This window comes from Rhinolophus sinicus, chromosome 16 (genome assembly GCF_057876585.1).
Source record: "Rhinolophus sinicus isolate RSI-liver-muscle chromosome 16, RSI-T2T, whole genome shotgun sequence".
Taxonomy (NCBI): Eukaryota; Metazoa; Chordata; class Mammalia; order Chiroptera; family Rhinolophidae; genus Rhinolophus; species Rhinolophus sinicus.
In genome coordinates, this window is record NC_142516.1 from 100,729,990 (window position 1) to 100,744,476 (window position 14,487).

At 38.8% G+C, this 14,487-nt stretch overlaps 1 pseudogene; it reads right to left on the reverse strand.

Annotated features, from left to right (window-relative positions):
- Positions 1-1,171: 1,171 nt before the first annotated feature.
- LOC109449822 (large ribosomal subunit protein eL36 pseudogene) lies at positions 1,172-1,489 on the reverse strand (annotated as a pseudogene).
- Positions 1,490-14,487: the final 12,998 nt, after the last annotated feature.

Below are 14,487 nucleotides of genomic sequence, written 5' to 3' on the forward strand. Positions count from 1 at the left end.
GAGGGTTGGCTAGGCTCCATCCTGAAGTCTTCCTTCCTCTGCTTGCCAGTGATGGCTTAAACCGCCACATTCACCCTTCTTCCCTCAGTCTTTGCTCCAAGGTCTCTGCCATGAATGTTGGGTTCAGCTGTGTTATATGCTGATCCCTCAGGCAGGACGGTGGGCCATCAGTGGAGCCCTAGCAGTTTGAGTTCTTCCCTCTCCCACAGCTGTGATAGCTCCGGAAAGCAGAGAGCTCGGAGCTCTGGTCTGCATCCTGCTCCCACACGGCCTGCATCTCTCCCCACTTCCGCTTTCCCCCCTTCCCCACTCATCCAATTTGCCCACCTTTAGATGATTTCAGTTGTGCATCTCTTAGTCTAGCCTGTCTGCTGCGAGGGGAGTCCTTTGTGGAGCTATAATTGTTCAATTTGTTATAGATTCCAAAGGAGATTTCAAGAGACTCACCTCACACTGCCATTTCTATGATGTTCCCAATCCAAAAAATTCACTTTTTATCCTTTAATAATTTTAATTTTTCAATTACAGGTGAGATACAATATTACATTAGTATCTGTTTTGTTTGTTTGTTTATGTTCTTCTTTGGAGTCCACATATAAGAGAAATGACACTGCATCTCTTTCTCTGTCTGACATACTCCACTCAGTACAACCCCCTCCAGGTCCACCCATGCCACCACAGATGGCAAGAACCCATTCCCTTCCCTGGCCAAGCAATATTGCATTGTATATACTCGTATGTACCACCTCCTCTTTATCCATTTTTCCATCAACAGACACCCAGGCTGCCTCCACATCTTGGACATTGTAAACAATGCTGCAATGAACATATGGATGCACATGTTCCCTTAAAGTACCTTGGGCTTCTTCAGTTCAATACCCAGAAGTGGGATTACTGGATCTTTCTTTGTCTCTTGTTGTAGCCTTTGTTTTAGGTTTATTTTTTTCTGGTATAAGTATTGCTACTGCAGCTTTTTTGTTTGTTTGTTTTGTTTCCATTTTAATGAAATATCTTTTTCCCATCCCTTTACTTTCTGTCTGTGTGTGCTTTTCTGTCTGAACTGAGTCTCTTGTAGGCAGCATATTTAAGAGTCTTGTTTTCTCATATATTCAGCCACCCTAACTTCCCCCACCCCCTGAATAGGTTTTATTACACACAGAGGGGATGGGTTTCATTCCTTCTTGGCTGCTGCCTTCTTCATGGCTGCAAGGACATTGCTCAGCTCCTCTCTCTTCCTTTTGGCATGGATGTGTGTCCCCACCCTTTTCTTGATGAACTTCAAGGCCCACTTGTCCTTAGAGACATTGAGCAGTTCCATGGCATGATGCTCATAGGGGGCAAAGCTGCACACCTCTCGGATCATGTCCTGCATGAAATTGGTGTGTTTGTTGAGGTCTCTGTGGCAGCGGCTGTGCCTAGGCTTGCTGACATTCTTGGTTACTTTGTGGCCCTTATTGAGGCCTATGGCCATGGGATAGTGCAGAGACATGGCTACTGCTGGCACGGCTGAAAGGGCAGCCACCCTAGCTTTTGATTGGAGTATTTAATCCATTTACATTTAAAGTAATTGTTGCTACATATATAGTTATTGCCGTTTTATTATTCATATTTTTGTTCTTTCTTTTTTCTTTTCAGCTTTACAGAAGTCCCTCTACGACTCTTTGTAATACTGGTTTTGTGGTGATGAACTCCTTTAGCATTATTCTTGTATGGGAAACTCTTTATCTGTCCTTCGATTCTAAATGATAGCTTTGATGGGTAGAGTAATCTTGGTTGTAGGGCCTTATGTTTTTTTCATCACTTTGAATATTTTCTGCTAATCCCTTCTGGCCTGCAAAGTTTCTGTTGAGAAATTGGCAGACAGTCTTATGGGAGCTCCCTTGTAGGTGATTAACTGCTTTTCTCTTGTTGTTTTAAAGGTTCTCTTTGTTTTTAACCTCTAGCATCTTAATTATGATGTGTCTTGATGTTGGCCTTTTTGGGTTCATCTTGTTTGGGACTCTGTGCTGTCTGGACTTGTATATGTATTTCTTTCACCAGGATTGAAAGTTTTCCATCATTATTTCTTCAGATAGGTTCTCAATTCCTTGCTCTCGTTCTCCTTGTTGTCCTCCTATGATACACATGTTGGTATGCTTGATGTTGTTCCTGAGGCCTCTAAGCTGTCTTCATTTTTTTTTTTTTTTTTTTTGATTCTTTTTTCTTTTTGCTGTCCTAATTGGGTGTTTTCAGCTATGTTATCTTCTAAATTGCTGACTTGATCCTCTGCTTCATCTAATATACTATTGATTCCCTCTACTGTATTCTTCATTTTAGTTTTTGTATTCTTCATGTCTGACTGTTTCTTTTTTATGTTTTCTATCACTATTTTTATTTTTCCTATCTCTTTGTTGAAGTTCTCCCTGAGATCATTGAACATCCTTATAACCAGTGAATAGAACTCTGTGTCTGGTGGATTGCTTGTCTCCATTTTGTTTACTTATTTTTCTGGAGCTTTGTTCTGTTCTTTTATTTGGGACATGTTTCTTTGTCTCCCATTTTGGCTGCCTCTTTGTGTTTATTTCTATGTAGTGCTGCTATGTCTCCTGGTCTTAGTAGAGTGGTCTTATGTAGTAGGTCTCCTGTAGGACCCAGTGGTACAGTCCCTCTGGTCACTAGAGCTGGGTGCTGCAGGTGTGTCCCTTGTGTGTGTTGTATGTGTTTTCCTGTTGTAGTTAAGCCTTGGTTGCTGTTTGCACGTTAATGGGAGGGATTAACCCTCAGGCTGATTTATTGTAAGGACTGGTTGTGACTACAGTGGAGGAGGTATTGTGCAAGGGCTGACCCTACAGAGAAGGGTTCACTTTAGTGGGGCTCTGATGCCTGCCCAGTTTGCCCTTTGTGTGTGTTGTCCTTGGAGGCAGCCAAGTCATGTTCTGGCTTGGTCCAAAGCTGGCCCCTGGGTGTGCCAGCCCAGGGAGATACTGAAAGGGGCCTCACCACAGGCTAAGTTTCAGTGCAGCTTGTGCCTTGCCTGGTGCCACCTGGTATGAGCCACAAAGCAAACCACAGGTGGCCACCACCCACCCTGGGCTTGAAGGTACTTTGAGAGTCCAATCTGTGAATTAAGGCTGGCTGCCACCAGTGCTGATTTAGGCTTCTCAGCCAGAGGTCTGGGACACACTGAAAACAGATGCTGCTTTTTTGGGTTTTGTGAACCTTTGAGAGACTTTAGGAAAGTCTGCAGCATGAGCTTAGGCAGGTTATGGAAAAGTCACTTGCAGTGGCTTGGGTGGCCCAAAAGTTGGATGGTGTCTCAGGGAATCACTAGGGTGGGGCAGATGAAAGGTGATAACCAGTATGATGGAGACTCAGATATAATGTCCACCTGTATCTGCAGTCAGGAAGATGGGAGAGCTCACCAAAAATCAATGGCTTCCACCAGGTCCTCCCTCCAAGAGAAAGCTGCCCCTCAAACCCTTGCTCTGAAGTTACACAATTCAAATCCTCCCTATATATCCCTGGTGTCTTTTGAACTGCTGCCCCAGCACAGGAGCTCAGAGAGAGTGAGTGCATTAGTGAGTAAGTCTGTGTGCAGACTCTTTAAGAGGAGTGCCTAGGACTGTAGACGCCCTCCATATCACTTAGCCACAATCTCTGCTGGTGTGCACAGCCGGAAGTTATGGGGACTTCTCTCCCGGGCCCTGGAACTCTGAGCTGGGGAGCCTGGTGCTGCGACCCCTTGCTCCACCAGGGGGACCTCGGCAGCTGAGTTATCACTCCCGATTTTTAATGGTCACACATGGGTGTGGGACTGTTCACTGTCTCTGCCTTCCGACCAGTTTCTAGGTGTCCTACCAGTTTCTGTATGTCCATAGTTTTATGGCGGCAGTTAAACTAGAATTCAGGTGATTCTCAATGATGCTTTTTCTGTAGTCTAGTTGTAATTGATGTGGTTCTGAGAAAAGGTGAGCACAGAGTTTACCTACTCAGCCATCTTGACTGGAAATCTTACCTGATACATATTATTATTCATGGATTCAAAAGGAATAAATTGTCAATAATTTGACTTTCTATATTTATCATTTCTTAGCAAAGTGTATTTCCATGAAATTGTTCTATAAAAATGATAATGTACATTTCATTAAGAGGTACTTTGTTAGAGAGCTACAAAACACAGTACTGCTCTCCTAATTAAGAAGAAGTGTTCGCAGGCAGCTCAAGCCTCATGTTTTGCTATCTGAAAAGAATCATAAACCTAAAATTGCCTCCTCTTTTTTCCTTTGGGTGACTTCCTCACTCACTTCATAATATTTGTCTCTTGTGAGTCTGAGAACTTGTTTTAAGGTGGGGTGTGTATGCTTGTGGGAGTAAGAGTGAGAGACAAGAGCAGGAAAATGAAGAGATAGCATGACCCGAATGTCTGGAAAGTAGTCTCTAATCCTTGATTTTCTCATTGCCATGAAAAACAGCTAAAATGTCCGTTACAAATTAACTCTACCTTAACCATTAGCTACATACAAATAAAATAATTTTAAAGTAAAATGAAAAACACAAGTGAGGAAAAAATCTCATGCTCAGGTATGCTCACATTTTCCAATAAATTTAAAAATGACAACTGAAAATATTCTTTTGCAATTGCTTACATATTTTACATTGGAAATATGCTGGAAAACAAAATTACTGGAAGATAGAAAGTACAGAAATACGTTGTTTACCATGGGTATAGATGCAGCTTAATGAATCTAACTTTATTTAGCCTCCTGCCCAACCCCCTACCCCCACCTTTTTTTTGGCCTGGAATTTTGGTAGGGACAATGAAAAGCTCATGGAAATGATGTCATAGTATCGCCAGTAATGGAGAGGGAGGAAAAGGCAAATACTGGTTGATAAGTAGTTTTGAGGTGGTTCTTCCATAAAGTGTCATAAATCAAGCCAGAAATATATCAATACACCATTGGTTTTCTTATAGCTGGTGTTTGAACTAGTGCATTTTAGTTAAGTCCCTATTATGAGCAAGTTATTCTGCTGAGCACTATGGCAGATACAAAGATGTTAAAATGCAGTCAATGTCTGTAAGAAGATCACAATTTAGAACAGACAGTCATATATGAATTCATTGAGTAAAGATATGCATATAAGTTGTACTCTATTATATTATAGATGTATAAGAGTTATTTCAAAGTAGCACATTAGTAATTGATAAATAAATAGTAAAAATTCTTAAGAAGAGGTGTAAGGAGGAAGACACCACTGCCTTTTTGAGTGAGTTAAGATAATTCTAATAAGAGCCAACATTATTCAGTACTTACTATGTGCCAGGAATGTTCTAATGACTTTATATGTATCAACTCATTTTATTCATATGATAATCCTAGGAGGTGGAAGCAATATTATCATTCCATTTCATACATGAGAAAATTGAGGTCAGAGAGGTTGAGTAACTTGCCTAAGGTAGTGGAGAAGACAGAATTTGAACTTTGCTGTCTAGATTCAGATGCCATGCTCTTCATTATTGCTTATGACTCTGGATGAGGGATTCTGGTTGCTGATCCTCCAGATTTGTATGACCTGGATATTTACAAGCAGTTTGCTTCTAACCCAACTGTGAAGATGAAATTCATAGGACAAATCATACATTATCTAAATTGGTTTTAAATGTACATTTCTTTTAAAATCAATGGCCGACAAGTGTTGTTTGGTCATTTATGACTATTGCTTTATTCCTTTTCCCTGTACTATAGTTATGAGCTATTAGTGGAGAAGAATGCTTGGGTAATTTTTTGGGTTGGATGGTGAGACCTTAGGAACATCAGAACAAGAAAAGACAATTACTAAATTGTTACACTTGAGACATGAAAGAACATTTTTTTTTCCCCCTGAGATGGAGGGGGAAGAAAATGAGAAGAAAAGGACGTTATTGAGAAACAAGAGCAGTGAAAGATTGGGAGACTAGATGGAGTGCAGGATAGAGAAGGGTCCAAGAAAGGATACCTAAATCCCATTCTTGTCAGAAAAATTTTGAGAAAGATGGTATCTGAGAGATAAATTTAAAAATTTGAGCTATACTACACTCTTCTAATCTTCTGAAATCATTAATAAAAATCTCCATTGCTCATAATGATTGATGTGATTATGACTTTAAGAAAAAGGTAATATTTTTTTTAACTTCTTTGAAACCGGTAAAAGGTAGGAGGTCACAATTCAGTTGATGCATGAAACATTGAGACAGCACAGGTGGAAGTAGAAGATGAAGGCAGAAGGGGACCATGGGAACATTTAGTGCTTCCACAAGCTGTAGGAATTTTTAGTTCAAGTCTCAAACAGATCTGTAAGGCAGGAAACTCACTAGTAACTTCAACTCATACAGTTGGCACAGTTGCAAAAGATTATCAGCTTAAACTGGTTAATAATTTTCTTTTCAATTACAATCAATTTTTAGATCGTAGGTTTTCCCACTTTGCTTGATAGTATAATTTTCTTCACAAACCTCTTTCAAATTGCCGTGCCCTTCAGCTGTCTTACTGAAAATTCTGTTTAAAAGTGTTTTTTGTACTTGACTATATTAGCCATGTTATTTATTTACCAGTTACAAACATCTCTTACACAGACCTATCCTTACTATGACAACAAACGTAGTGTTTTAAATCTCTGACTTTTTGTACCACCAGTCAGAACCTCTGCTTTAGCATTAGTCATACTGATGTTACAGTGGTTCTCATTTTTTAGTGAATTACTTAGAGGTTGAAATGATCACTTTCATGCATCAGTTCTCCATTGGCTATCAAAAAATTATTTGCACAGAGCTATCAGCATTTCTAAGTATCTCGATTCAGGCTCTATTAACATCTCTATTTCTTTTAAATCATGTATCTTCTTTATTCATCTCACCTAAGAGAAGGGAGTTCTAAGCAGCCTCATGTTTTATTCATGTATTTAGTGTAGTTGTGGTCAAGAGGGAAAAGCTTTTTGCTGGGGGTCATAGGCTTAGATTCAGTTTCTAAATTCAGTTTCTACATCTACAAAATAATGATGTTCTTGTGATTATTAAACAAAATGGGGGGCACCACTTTGTAAACTCTAAGTGGCTATAGAAATTGTAGGTATTGTTTTTTAGAAAAGATAAAAATATTTCAGTCAAAACATTTTCTGGATTGAACAAAATAACCTATCTCTTCTCTCTCTTAAACCTTTTGCTTTTGGAAAATGGGTATGGGAAATCTTAGCTCCCTGGCAAGTGAATTGACCTGGGGTGCAATCTTTTACCCTTCCTTGCCACTTGTGAGAAGGGTTGGGATCTTTGAATTTTTACCGAGCTGACTGAAAATATAGGGTTGCAAAGTGGAGTGATGTGGAGTTTTGAGGAAGCATGAAGCACAGTAGAAGGTAACTGACCTCTGTTAGAGTTAACAGCTTACAGTCATTTTTGGCTCTTGGCTTATTGTTTGCACAATAAAATGTGGATAAAATGTGATTTTATTTAAATGAATGTGAGTATATTTATTTGGAAAAACTATGCTGTTCTAGTTGTAACAATTTATCTTTCAGGAAATATTCATCTTCTTGGAAATTGGATGTTAATAGCCATTGTTAGTCATAGGGACATTAGTGCATGTGATATAATTGATATAGTTTATATATCTGCACAATCCTTTGAAGTTCACAGATTTTTAAAATTAATCTTTCTTTCCACATTTAGGGATCTCCTGTTGTCTTCAACTGCTCTGTGAAGTCTACTATAATAAAAAGTAAGTAATGCATTTCCCACCTTTTTTGGGAGAATATTTCTGCATTGTCCACATGTATCACCATGCTGTCCAGCTGCTGAAACAATGAGTAAACATCACATATATTTAAAGCAAATACACAAACAATTCTCAATTATTCATGCCAATGAAGAGAAGTAATGTCAAAGTTGTGGCCAGTGCAAGTTTAGATGTGATGAATCAATTTGTTCTCTTTCTTGATGAAAGGCATCTCATCAAGATACCTTTTGAGTTTCAAGAGGTAGTAGCACTTTTTAAAGTTTTTAAAATAAATTAACAAAAGTAGATATGAGAATAAATATTCAATAGTTTTGGGTATGAATAGTATGCTGTCACTATGCAAAAGGTATAGGAACACTGTTCCTGAGTAGTGAATTTGCAGTTGAGGAATAAGAATGTTGAAGGGAGATGGCAGAATCTGGTAGGATACATTTGTGATTCAAGTACAGTTTTCTCTCCCTTTTGATTTTTTTTTAATACTTTGTAGCGATGTGAAACACAGTTTCTTTTCTCCTAGCATAAAAGGAAAAATATTTAGACATATGGGTCACAAACTACATTTATGCTCAAAATATTTCCTCAAAGCCATGATCAGAATATCTCTGGCATTATGAAATCCTGGAAAAACTCAGTGTGCTTTTCTGAGTAGGCCTGGGATTGTGTTCAAGTGGCCCTGTTTTCCTTCCCTCCACCTGGCTGAGCCCTCTGTACAGTATGTGCAGTACTGTTTGGCTGCTGCTTCATTACTTACTAGAGTCAGTTGCACAAGTGGGCTGGCCACAGGGGGCCTGGGCCCATGGAACACTGTCTGAGTGGAGTTTTCCACTTGATGTTTGGTTTGGCTTGGTCCATGCAATGTCTTGCCAGACCTGCAAACTCATCCCTGGATGGGAAATATTCTTCATGCTGTTGTCAAAGAACTCTAATCTTTCACTGTAAACCTGGCGGGATGTCTGTTGGCCAAACCAAAGTATCAAAACCAGATTTTTCCCTGAGAAGAACGTGTCTGCAGTGGACGGTACTTGTACGAGTAGAAGTATTTAGGGTGGTAGTGGTGTTGGCCAGGTTTATCCACTTAAGAAAGGAGAAACTCATAAATGTAGCACTGAAAGGCCTTCCACTTAAAAATAATGGAGGCAATGACTATTCCAACTCAGCAGCCAAAGTAAAACATAAGCTATGGTACAGGATGTTATCTTAGAAACAGAGTTTTGTGTTTAGGTCTGTGGCCTTAGAGAGTTAGCAAAATGTTCTTCTATAAAGTGAGTATGGCACATGGGCACGCACATCTGTGCCAAGGGTGTGATGATCTTGGCACAGACATCAGGGCCTGACTCTCCACTCAGCCCTCCCTCGCACCTGTGAGGGCAGATTGGTTTTTATCTGTTTTTCCGGTACCCAGATCTCCCATTCTTTTGATGCAGTGTGTATATGGCAAGTGAAGTTCACCAATTAAATCTACAGATATCTAAGTTTCCTTTTATCTAGCATTATACTAAGTGTGTAACTTATTAGTTTTCAAAATAAGTCCACAGATCATATGTATACAGCTAAATGCCCCTCTTGTGCTTCTCGCAGTCACTACCCTCTCTTCCTTAAATAACCTCCATTTAGACTTTAGAACTCTACTAAGGGTTTGTCTTTTTCTAATTGATTTATAGGTGTTCTTTTATTATTTGGAATCAAATCTTTTGCTGATTACATCTTCCATTCTGTGCGTTTTCACTGTCATAATTGTGTCTTTTGATGAAAATATGATTAGTTTTTTGTGTGTGTATATGTGTGTAGGCATATATCCTGTTTAAGAAATCCTTGTCTATTCCAAGGTCATGCAATATTCTTCTATATTACCTGCTTGAGATGTTACTTTTTTATCTTTTATATTCACAGCTACAGTTCACCTAGAGTTGATTTTTGAACATAATGTGAGGTGGGTGGTAAGATGAATTTTATTTTTCCATATGGAAACCATTGATTCAAAACTACACATTGAAATGATCATCCTTTCCTCTACTGCTCTGCACCATCACCTTATCATAAATCAAGTCTCTGTCTATATATATATTTGAACTCTCTATTATATTTCTTTGGTCTATTTGTCTATTTTTTATGCCACAACTGCATTCTCTTCATTACTGTAGCTTTGTAATTTGTAATTTCCTGAATTGTAGTTCTCCAAATTTATTCTTCATTTTGGGGGTGCTGTTTTTGTCCTTTTGAATTTCCATATAAATGTTAGAATCAATTTGTCGATTTTCACAAATAAAACTTGCTGAGATAATTTTTTGGGATTGTATTACATTTATAGATAAATTTGGAAAGAATGGACATTTGTACGAATTTGACTTTTAATCCATAAAATGAATTATTCCTCCATTTATTTGATCATTATTTTCTCTCAGTAACAGTAACAATTTTTTTCTGCAAAGTTAGATTCATTCCTGGTTATTTGGTGTTTTTGCCACTGGTTGGATTTTTCGAAAGCAGATGAGAAAATATTTGGTGTACAGGCAATTTATAAAGGATCAACACTTGTAGAAGGGAGGGATAGGAAGAAGGATTGAGCAAAGAAAAAAAATCAAACTGCAATGTAAGCCTGACAAAGCCTTGGCCAACCCCACAAGGTTCTCTGGAACCTTGTGGTTCCAGATATAGCGTATCACAGATGTCTCTTGGTCGGCAGAAATGAGACCTCTGTATTCTTGCAGAAATCAGTCATTGGGTCTGGACTGCCCCAGAAATATGTACTCTCATGTGAAGTGGCTTTTGCAGCTGAGGCAAACCTTGAGGGAGCTCATAGAACTTTCAGAATTGGAGCTATAAATCAGTGGGATCTATGTCCATCACTGCCTACCCCCTGGGGTAGGTCCCACACAGACTACCTTTTACGCTGCTCAAATCCACTTCTTCATGTGTATTTCGGCAGCAGCTCCTCCAGGACTCTGGCATACTTGTCTTTCTGGGGGAAACTTAGAAGAGGAAGGCTAGTAGGAAGACCTATAGCCCCTTCACTGTATATAGTGTTAGGCTGATATTCATTGTTGATGCTATTCCACTATCCAGTTTGAAGTTGCCTCAACCTTAGTACTATATCAGCTTGTCTTAATGACTTAGCCTGAATGTAAGTGTTTAGTCTCCATGCTCTTGTCAGGCCAAGGCTGTTATACGTATCACAACTGAGCAGGAGAGTGCCAAAGGTGCTCAAAAGTGCCCAACACTGCTGCTACTGTAAAAGAGCAGTTCTGCCTCTTTCTAATGATCAGGGCCACTTATTCCTGTCAAGATGGTGACTCTTCTTGCCTGCTTGTTGCTGACAGTGCTATAGTTTGGAGTTGAAAAGGACTATTATTTTGTTCTCTGGTGCAATTGTGCTCGCTTTAGGGATCAGGACTTCAAACCCTGAAGATCTCAGAGTTGTGCGGATAGTAATTCCAGAGTCCTTCAGTGGATCATGGGTAACGATGGAGCCATTGCATGCCTTGGTTCCCAAACTCATGTATTCTTCCTATTAAGTACACAGTACCATATAAAGTTCTTTAGTTCAATATATGTATTGCTTCATAGAGGATGACATTCTATCCTCATAGAGGAGTGCCTGTAAACTGGCACATCAGATGTGACTTTCAGAAACAACAGCAGCTTTTTTGGTGGTATGATATGTAATCCTATCTATTGGATACTGTCTATTTTCATGGGTCTACTCATGTATCTCCTTTGTTGTAAAATGGGTCATCTGGTCTGATACAATATTATGTGGGTCCCATGCTGGTGAAATAAACATTCTGTAATCACTTAGATAGTGGCACTAGCTGAGGCCTAAAGGACAGGAAAACAAACACATACCTAGAATATATATCTATTTCATGGAAATCAAGTCACTGCCCCTTTTAGGATGTAAGAGACCCATGTAGGAAGCTTGACCCCATATAGCTGGCCAAACTCCGCGAGGAATAGTGCCATATTAGGGGCTCCACATTGACTTCTGTTGCTATCAGGTTGGGCATTCATTGGCCACAGCAGCTAAATCAGCCTGTCTGTGGGAGCTCATGCTGCTGGGCCCTATATAACCTTTATATCTTCCACCTTGACCACTCCATTCATGTGCCCATTATGGCTCTGGGGTGACTGCTGACTGGGCTTGCTGACGTCCACAGACAGGATCACTTGCCAGATCCACTTGTGAGGGAGTTTTTATTCTGGGTGGTCAGTTGTCCAGTTAAAATCAGGTGTTTGGTCACTGTGGGAGAACAGAATAATTTTTAGAGGAAAATAAACATTCTCAGGCATATTGGTTTTTTAGACTCATTAGTATTCTGATTGCCCTTTTATAAGTGAATTTCGTTTTCAATTGCGTGCTGGTCCTCCTAAGAAACACAATAATCAGGGCTGTATACAATGGAAATGTTACATGCCTTGATTTTAGCACAGCCTGAGACAGTAGCTAACTATTTGAGAACCAACATCTTTGCCATGAGTTTCAGTTAAGGCAGGTAAAAAGGTTTTCTCTTCCACTCTGACCCCCCTATTTTGTGATGTGTAAGAAGTCCAGGATGTTTTACGGTCACTTAACAAATTTTCAAATATTCTCTGAAACCATTTGAGTTGATTCTCTTCAGGATTCCATGAGAAAACAATGAAGGAATGTGTCTTTTTTCTTACTAATTGGTTTTTTCAAGGTAGCTATTGACCAACACCATCGTTAGAATTACCTGCTATGTTATGTATAGTTCACTGTGTTAGGTGCTTTACACACATTGTGTCTTTTAATACTCTCAACAATCCCATAAGGCAGGTTATTTTCATGTCCATATTAGAGATGTGAAAATTGATGCTCAAAGATTGAAGAAGTTTATCCCAAATCTCAAAAGTGGTAACAAAGTTGAGATTCAAATTCAACTCAGAATCTGTGCTTTCAGTCACTATGCTGTATTGATTTTAATCTTCTCCTAAAATAAATTAACATTGGTTAAAAAGATGAGAGACACAGTTTTCCATTAGAGATAAATACATGTTTTTACTTGAAATTTACACTACTGCCTACACATATACCCCTCCGACCCCCTTCCTGCCCCCACAATATATATCATAGCAGTATGAAATCTTTTTTTCTGGGTATCTGAATTTTTGTCAAAACTGTCTTGGAATATGTTTATAAGGCCAGATTTATCAGAGATGAACACTCTTAAATCTCCAGTTATTACCCATGGATTTTGGGGCTTTGTAAAAATGTACAGTACAGAAAATTTCTGCAAGTCCAGCAGAAATCAACTTTATGGGGATAGACTGGGTAGAAAAATTAATGGAGAGTATAAAGCCACAGCAGTCTCCTTGGATTTCTAGTGGATTTGAAAATGAACAGGTATCTGTATGAACAGTAGTCTGCTTATTACATTTTGCTCTTCTCTGGTTACATTACATGATGTAACCTGATGAATCAGAAATTGGATCCTGATGGGGAGATGTGGATGACCACAATTCCCTACTAGTCACTGCTTCTGCAGATGAGATATTCCAACTGCCTTGGAATCATTTTGGAAATCAACCAGAGCTCACGATTTGTTAGGGAAGTTTGCTAAAATGCTTACAGATAGAACAAATAGTGCTGATCTGATGCCTGTTCCAGAGAATTCCACAGCTGACCTCCAAGTAACCTTCTGGATTGAAGCCTTTGCCTTACATAGTCCTGCTCGCTATCTTTACTTCAAAAATGCACCATATCTCCAAGATGTTAGTGTTTGTCCTTAGGGACACGACTATCTTAAATTCTACTGTCTGAATGTTTCTAAGAACTGCTCTTTATCTGTGTTGTCTGTTTTATTTAGGTTTGCATTTGTGAAGCAGAACTGATCTGTTGCTGGGATTTACTCATGAATGAGAGATGGGACTGTGATGTCCACTCTCCCTATTGTTGCAGTGCAGGGTAGTTTTAAAATGTTGGGTTTTCTAAGATATAGAAGTTTTTTATTTAGCCACAAAGTAATTTTCTCTTAGTCTGGTTTGGACCACTGGCATCAGAATCATCCTAAGTATTAATTTATAATAAAAAGGTAGGATCTTAGGCCCCACTAAAAACTTATGGGATCAGAATTTCTGGGAGTAGGGCTCAAGAATCTGTATTTTAAATATGTTTCCCAGGTATTTGATGCACTCTAAAGTTTGTAACTTGCTACTTTGGAGGAATAAGCACCTTGTGTCAGGTTGTTTGACATAAGATGTTAGAATTGACTTTCTTCCTTCTTGTTTTGTATGAATTCCTTCCTTTTCTCCTTATGTCCATCTTCTCTCTCCCCAAATACAACAGAAATTTTTGGAAAAGTCTATGATCCATAAGGAATTTCAGGTTCTATTACATAGGTATCTTTTAACTTTCAACACATATTAGATCTGAAGTTGATCATATATATGGTTATCTTTAAGTAATTTTATGCTCGGGGTTTCTCCTGGACCAAAGGATCTCTTCTTTTAATTTAACATACTTAAAATAATTAAATAGTATTTTATGTTAAATACTCTCTGCTTTGGTGATGTACTCAATTCTTGGATTACAGCATATTGACAGTAGAATGCCTCATTTATATTTTTGTGGTTTGAAGTTCAAAAGTGATAACGAGGGGTAAATATATTAGTTGTCAATAAATTTCTTTTAAGATGCATCAGTGTTACCTAGGAAAGAAAAAAGGATTCAGAAAGTTATTCCTATCCTTTTACAATGCTCAATAACAACACTGACACATTGATATCT